Below are 7,500 nucleotides of genomic sequence, written 5' to 3' on the forward strand. Positions count from 1 at the left end.
CATGAGTAGTATGAGGCCTCAGGCTAGCTATTTCTACTCAACATATAAATTCCATGTCTACCCACATGCTGCAACGACGATACTGTAAGCCAAGATATTGCGAAGAAGCTCATGTGGGGGAGTTAGGGACACCACAGCCTTAATGAAACTTTTCCAGGACGATGGACGGGCCGTGGATCTTCTCAATCCCCCAAAGTTTATGAGACGCAACCTGCTTGTATTAAGACCTGAAAAAAGAAATGTTGGAAATTATATTGAGGTTCATAACTGTTCAATATGGAACTAATGAACACTGTACTGGAGAAAAAAAGTATACCTTTTAGTGTAAGTTCCACTAGGAGTGGTGAAGCTATAAAATAATATATTTTTCTGTTGCAAAAATATCACAAAAAGGGTGTAATGAACGATTTATATAAAAAAAGGGAAAATTGAATAAATCGTCACTGTTTTCCCATCGGCTTTTTCACACACACACACACACACACACACACACACACACACACACACACACACACACACACACACACACACACACACACACACACACACACACACACACACATATATATATATATATACATACATATATATATATATATATATATATATATATATATATATAAATATATACATATATAACTCTAAACAAATTTCTGGAGCGCTCCCGATCTGAGTCGGCCGGCCCGGGGGTGTCTGCGACTTCCATTGTGTTTCTGGGACACCCCGCCGGCCTAGCTGTAAGCATACATTTGAAAGTTAACGGGTTGGGGTTTCTGAACTACGGCCCCCTTCTCGGAGTTGGTTATCGAAACTGAAGCTCAGAGAAAGAGGAGGATACGACATTTCTGGAGTTGGGTCACCACGAAGAAGAGCCAAGACAAGAAAAATGTACAAAACAATAAAGCGCTTTTCAACAAGTTAACAGCAGAGCACTCTTCTTTATTCCCTTCTCTATACGCTGATAACCAACGTTTCTGGTTGGAGAAGGACATTAAAGAGTTTCATCGGAAAACTTTATCTCTCAACAAGATTCTTCGAGATAGTAAGGACTATGAATACGAAGATTCTCTTTTCGACTCCATTCCCTTATTGGAAGAAGCGATTAATGAAGAAACGTCAGATAATTTCATTAAGCATTACTTTGCGGGATACAAGAGTTATGCCAATAACGGAGGAAAGTGGTGCCATAAGACGTACCAGAAGCACTACCTTGAACGGATCTTTAAGAAGTACAAAGTGGCTGAAAAGAGGAACAAACACGCTATAAAGAAGGTCCAAAGAGAAACAGAACAGAAGAAGAAAAGAATACAGTTAGAAGCAGAAGAGAAAGAAAGAACAGAGCGGAGAAAGGAGGAAGCTGAACGAAAGAAGAAGTTAGCCGAAGGATAGGAAAGAGAAGCTAGAGCAAAGGCGAAGGAATTAGAGAGAAAGAGACTCGAGGCCGTAGAAGCTTCAAGGAAGAAAAAGGAAGAGAGGGAACAAAGACTTCTCGAGACAGAGACGTTTAGAGCCAATAGAGAAAATAACAGAGAAAATGAAGAAATACAAAGAGATACTAGCAAGACAAGAGAAAGGAATAATGTTAGTAACAGAAGAAGATAAGAAGTTACTCGAAAAAGTCCGGGAGGAAAAGAAGGAACATTGGGAAGGGGGGATAAAGCTTGAAATGACGGATTACGAAGAAGACTGTAGTGGTTTGAAAGCACGAATAAGGGACACCTACGACGTTGTGGAACACAGCATTGGAAAACTTGGCGACGTAAAGTGCAAGTACTGTGATGCTTTAAGGTGGAAAAGGGAGACAGAGGGTTTGTGTTGTAGATCGGGACAAATCCCAGCTGTGAAACCCTCTGAGATAAAAAACGAAGAGTTCAAATCACTATTTGAAGGTGTTACCCCTCTTTCTAAAAGATTTCTTAAGAACACAATCGGGTTTAATACTGTCTTTAGTTTCAGTTCCTTTGCAACATCCAAGAAATTGGAAAATGCAGCTGAAAAAGCTATGGTGTACAAGATAAAGGGTGCTATATACCACAGAACCAGTTATGTGAGGCCAGAGTTATTAGTGGGAGACAAGGAGACTCGAGGTATGTTTTCGGACGAAGAAAAGTTTTCCAACGGAGACGTAAAGGACTTAACACGGAGAAGACCTAACGGGGTTGTCGATAACTTCCTAGATCTCTATTTCTATAACAGTAGAGAGGAACAAATTAGACTCAGAACCTATAAAGTCTCTAAGTTGTTTTTGGAAGCACCTATAAGCGAGGAGAAAAAATCAACTAAATCCAGAAGAGAAATAGAAGAAAGAGAGTACAACGAGAACGAGGAGATAATTCGTATAATATTCAACTACCTTCTCGAAAACAATAAGTGTTTGAGACAGATTTTGTCTGAAATAGAAAACTCCAGGGAACTGATAGCATTGCATATTGAAAAGCATAAAGAGATACCACAAATGAATCTCCAACTTAAAGCGGTTGAAAACTTTGAAACGAAGGAACATAAAGGAGTTTACCACCTTCCGACATCAAATGTGACTGTGGGTGGTATAGTGAATCTAGACGACGAGCACGATCCTCTTTTAATAAAGATAACCAGTCCCAAGAAGGATTCGAAATATAAAATTAGGTTTGTGGATCACACCAGTTTCTTTTATGATCCGTTCCAGTACCCTTTATTGATACCCAACGGAGATATGGGTTACACGTATCTTTTGCGGTCTCTGAAGGCTAACAAAGCTGGGAACGAGAAGAAGATTTCTCCGTGCGCATATTACGCTTCTATGTTTATGGAAAGAGAGAACTGTTTCACAGCTCTCTTTCAATGTCGAACACTGTTCCAGAGGTTCGTTATTGACTGTTACGTGAAGGCTGAATCAAATCGATTAGATTATATCCGTTTTAACCAACATGAAATCAGAAAAGAGAGGTCCGATATTCTTAAGAGTGATTCAGCCCATAAAGGACAACGAGTACTACTTCCTAAATGTTTCGTGGGAGGCCCGAGATACATGAAAGAGAGGCAACAGGATGCGTTAAGTTTTGTGTCAAGATACGGTTCTCCGGATTTTTTCATAACTTTCACTATGAATCCGAAATGGAAAGAATTGACACTATACGGCGACACTATTAACGTCTGTAATCGTCCAGATATAGTTAGTCGTGTTTTTAAACTCAAGGTAGACCAACTAATGAGAGAGTTATTAACAGATAAAATATTCGGAGAAGTCTCAGCTCATTTGTACAGCATTGAGTGGCAGAAAAGAGGCTTGCCTCACGTTCACATTCTTCTATGGATGAAACGTAAAGTGACTGAAAATACCGTTTCGAGCCTAATATCCGCCGAGATACCCGACAAGAAAAAACACCCAGAACATGATACACGGACCGTGCATAGGCTACGATGAAAGCTCCGTGTGTTGTAATGGGAAGAAAAACGATAGAGGGACGTGCCAGAAAGATTTTCCGAAACAGTGCCGTTCAACGATAAAATTCGGAAACAACGGCTACCCTCTCTACAGGAGAAGAGCTGTGGGAGAAGGAGGTTTCTCCTTTGTGAAAAAGTTAAAGGGACAGGAAGTAACTATCGACAACTCATGGGTGGTGCCTTACAACCCCTATCTTTGCTTGAGATTTAACTCTCACATAAACGTAGAGTGTTCAAATTCTATTAAGGCTATAGCGTACGTTACAAAGTACGTCAACAAAGGATGTGACAGAGTTCTATTCACTAAAACCGAGGGAACCGAAGAAATCAATGAAATTAAGAACTTCACGGATGCAAGATTCGTTAACTCCAACGAAGCAACTTGGAAGATATTCAGATTCCCCATACACAGTAGTTACCCTCCTGTTATGAATCTGGACCTCCATTTAAAGGACGAAAACGAAGTATTCTTCAACGCCGATTCCTCAAAGGCAGACATAAAAAAGAAGGCAAACAGAGACACTCAGTTGACAGCATTTTTCAAATTATGTAGCGTTAACGAATACACAGCCACCCTAACTTACAACGAAGTAGCTGCTTACTTCAAGTACAGCATTCCGAAATCATGTTGGGAGGAGAGGAAAGGTAACACTCACGCTATTGGAAGGATAAGAGCTGTAACGAACAAGACAGTAGAACTGTTCTATATGAGAATGCTTCTAACCCACAAGAGAGGTCCCAAATCCTTCGAAGACCTCAGGATGGTGGACGGTGTACTCTACGGAACTTACAGGGAAGCCGTTAAGGCTATGGGTCTTTTAAAAGATGAAGAGACTTGGAAACAGACTATCCTGGAGATAATAAACTACACAAATGACCGCAAAGAACTTCGTTCGACTTACGCTAGCATGTTAGTGTTCTCGGATCTAGAAGACCAGAAAGATATCTGGGAAGAAACAAAGGATCTCTTCTCGAGTGATTTTCTATATCTTAGAGGGTTGAAGGATTACAACGACGAAATATATCTCGATGCTCTTGACGACATCCAAGAACAAGTTTTCAATTGTGGAGGAGGAAACATAGTCCACTACGGCTTACCTTCTTCCAGAAATGGAGAAAAGTCTTCAAACGTGATAAGGAGGGAGAAAGCCTATAATTCTAAAGAATTGTCCGAGACAGTGGAGAGAGCTCTCCCTCTATTAAACAGAGAGCAGAAGATTTGTTACGATAAAATAATTGAAAGTGTTGGTTGTGAGACGGAAAACAAAAGCAAAGCGTTCTTCTTAAATGCACCTGGTGGGACAGGAAAGTCCTTCCTTTTGAATCTTCTTCTAGACACAGTTCGTTCGAAGAGTAAAGTGGCTTTAGCTGTGGCTTCTTCGGGTATAGCAGCTACTGTCCTTCACGGGGAAAGAACTGCCCATAATATGTTCAAGATACCACTGATGGAACATAACGAAAGAAAAACATGCAACATAAAGCACAAGTCCGAACTAGCTCGATTGCTTCTTATGTCTTCTTTGATTGTGTGGGACGAAGCAGTGATGGCAAATAAGAACACAATCTCAGCCCTGGATATCACTTTGAGGGACCTTTCCGGTCTTGATATTTTCATGGGAGGAAAGACGTTCGTTTGTGCTGGAGACTTTAGACAGATATTACCAGTTGTAAGAGGAGGAGGAAAGAACGACGAGTTGAACAGTTGTCTGAAATCAAGTTACTTTTGGCCTTTCTTCGAAGAGTTAGAACTGATAAAGAACGTTCGACTTAAGAGTGAAGACGAAGAAAACATAAACTTTGCAGAGAAATTATTAGAAGTTGGAGAAGGAAAGTACAAAGAGTGTCACTTCGGAGAAGGTTTCGGGGTGTTAGTTGACAGCAGAGAAGAGTTAGTTGAAAGAGTGTACAGAGGAATGGGAGAGAACATATTTAACGTCTCTTTCTTTGAAAAGAGAGCTATAATATCTCCCACGAACAACGACGTCGAAATCATTAACGAGTTTGTGTACAATAAAGTGATTGGTAAGGAAGTGGTTTACATGAGCGTAGATGTCGGTTGTGAATCAATAGAAGGGATGGACGTTCAGGCGTCAGTTTTCAATTCTATGGATAGCCCTTCCATTCCTCCACACAAATTAAGGTTGAAGGAAGGAGCAATTGTGATGGTTATGAGGAACATTTGCCCTCCGAAAATCTGTAATGGGACTAGAGTTATGGTAACAAATTTGAGAAGGAACGTTATTGTTGGAAAGATTTTAACTGGTGTGTACAGGAACACACAGATCTTACTTCCTAGAGTTACTTTAGAGGCAACAGACACCCCTGTAGCCTTCAAGAGATACCAGTTCCCTGTCAAACTCTGTTACGCTATGACAATAAATAAGTCCCAGGGGCAGACGTTTGAGAAGTGTGGTGTGCTACTGGATTCATCACAGTGCTTCGCACACGGTCAACTATACGTAGCGTGTTCTAGAGTTACAAGCCACGATTCCCTCATAGTTTTTCCAGGATATACAAAGAAAGGGGAAGAATACGAGTTGAGACCTTGGGTGAATTGCGTTTATGAAGAGGTGTTCTGTGATGTGGATAAAAGTAAAGTTTCTTCTTTGGAGGATTTAATCTTTGAAGATAACTCTGAAACCTCAAGGATACCAGAAGAGGAACCCGATCAATCCATAGTCAGCATATCACGTTCTGTGTTCGAGAAAACAGAAGGAGAAGTAGCTGCGATGATCTTACCAGAAGAACTCTTCGAAGAAGAGAACTACTTGAGTCGAGGGGAAATGGAGGATAAAATTGAAGAAATCGAAGAGAAGATTGGAGAGAAGATTGAGGAGAAGATTGAGAAGATTGAGGAGAAGATCGAAGCTAAGGATACCAAAAACGAAGAAAGATTTGAAAAGATTGTCTACGAAATAGATGAGATTAAAACCATGTTGAAGGATTTCGTAAAGAGAAAGAATAGCAGCGAAGAAGAGGACAGCGAAGAAGAACTCACACCCAAGAGAAAAAAGAAGAAACTACATTAAATGTATAGTTCTAAGGTGTTTTAAGTAAAAGGCAGATGAAAATCTTTGGTTTTATTAACTTTTTTATGTGTATCATCAATGCCCGAAGGGCTGGGTGCGAAGCACCCGCGGGCGGAGCCCGCCTCGCCGAAGGCCAAGCACACCTGGCGTAGCCAGGTCCGGCGGAGCCGGGTGCTTGTATATATAAAATATATAATATATATATATATATATATATATATGTATGTATGTATGTATGTATGTATGTATGTATGTATATCCTGTATTTTTCCCTGAAACCACGAACGTCCAGAACTCAATCTCCCATAGGATACCAAAAGGAGCTAAGGTAAAAGGGGCAACAAATGGTTGTTGGATCGATGTGGGATGGATGAAGGATGGGTGCATGTATACCTTGGCTGGCGGCCCCCCGTTTTAAGGAGAAAGTACCTTTTGGTATATGTACGTATGTATATGTATGTATGTATGTATGTATGTATGTATGTATGTATGTATGTATGTATATATGTATGTATGTATGTATGCATATATGTACGTATGTATGTACGTATGCATATATGTATGTATGTATGTATATATGTATGTATGTACGTATGCATGCATGTATGTATGTATGTTTGTTTGTATGTATGTATATATGTATGCATGTATGTGTGTGTATGCATGCATGTATGTATGTATTTATGTATGTATGTATGTATGTATGTATTTATGTATGTATGTATGTATGTATGTATATATGTATGTATGTATGTATGTATGTATGTATGTATGTTTACAGAAAATTAACGAGTCCTCTGGAGATAGTTCGAGCAGCGAAGGATTTCAAGTTCAAGTTCTTGGGAGAAGCGAGAAAACAGTAATGGATTCAACCCTTGTCTATCATCATATTCAAATTTCATTGATGATCACGACAACAATAACTAGATCATGTAAAATATCTACTCTACGAAAAGTACGAGTAGTCGCTGCTGGACTTTTGTTTACATTTCTTTGTACTCAACAACGTAAGCAACAACAGATCGTTATCAATGAAAAGAAAAGT

General features: G+C 39.7%; 1 protein-coding gene across 1 annotated transcript in view; it reads left to right on the forward strand.

Annotated features, from left to right (window-relative positions):
* LOC143020629 (monocarboxylate transporter 9) overlaps nucleotides 1-7,500 on the forward strand; it is a 541,387-nt gene that overhangs the window by 88,648 nt on the left and 445,239 nt on the right. The gene's annotated exons all lie outside the window — the stretch shown is intronic.

Source organism: Oratosquilla oratoria, chromosome 40 (assembly GCF_046742065.1).
Source record: "Oratosquilla oratoria isolate Oo_2021 chromosome 40, ASM4674206v1, whole genome shotgun sequence".
NCBI lineage: Eukaryota > Metazoa > Arthropoda > Malacostraca > Stomatopoda > Squillidae > Oratosquilla > Oratosquilla oratoria.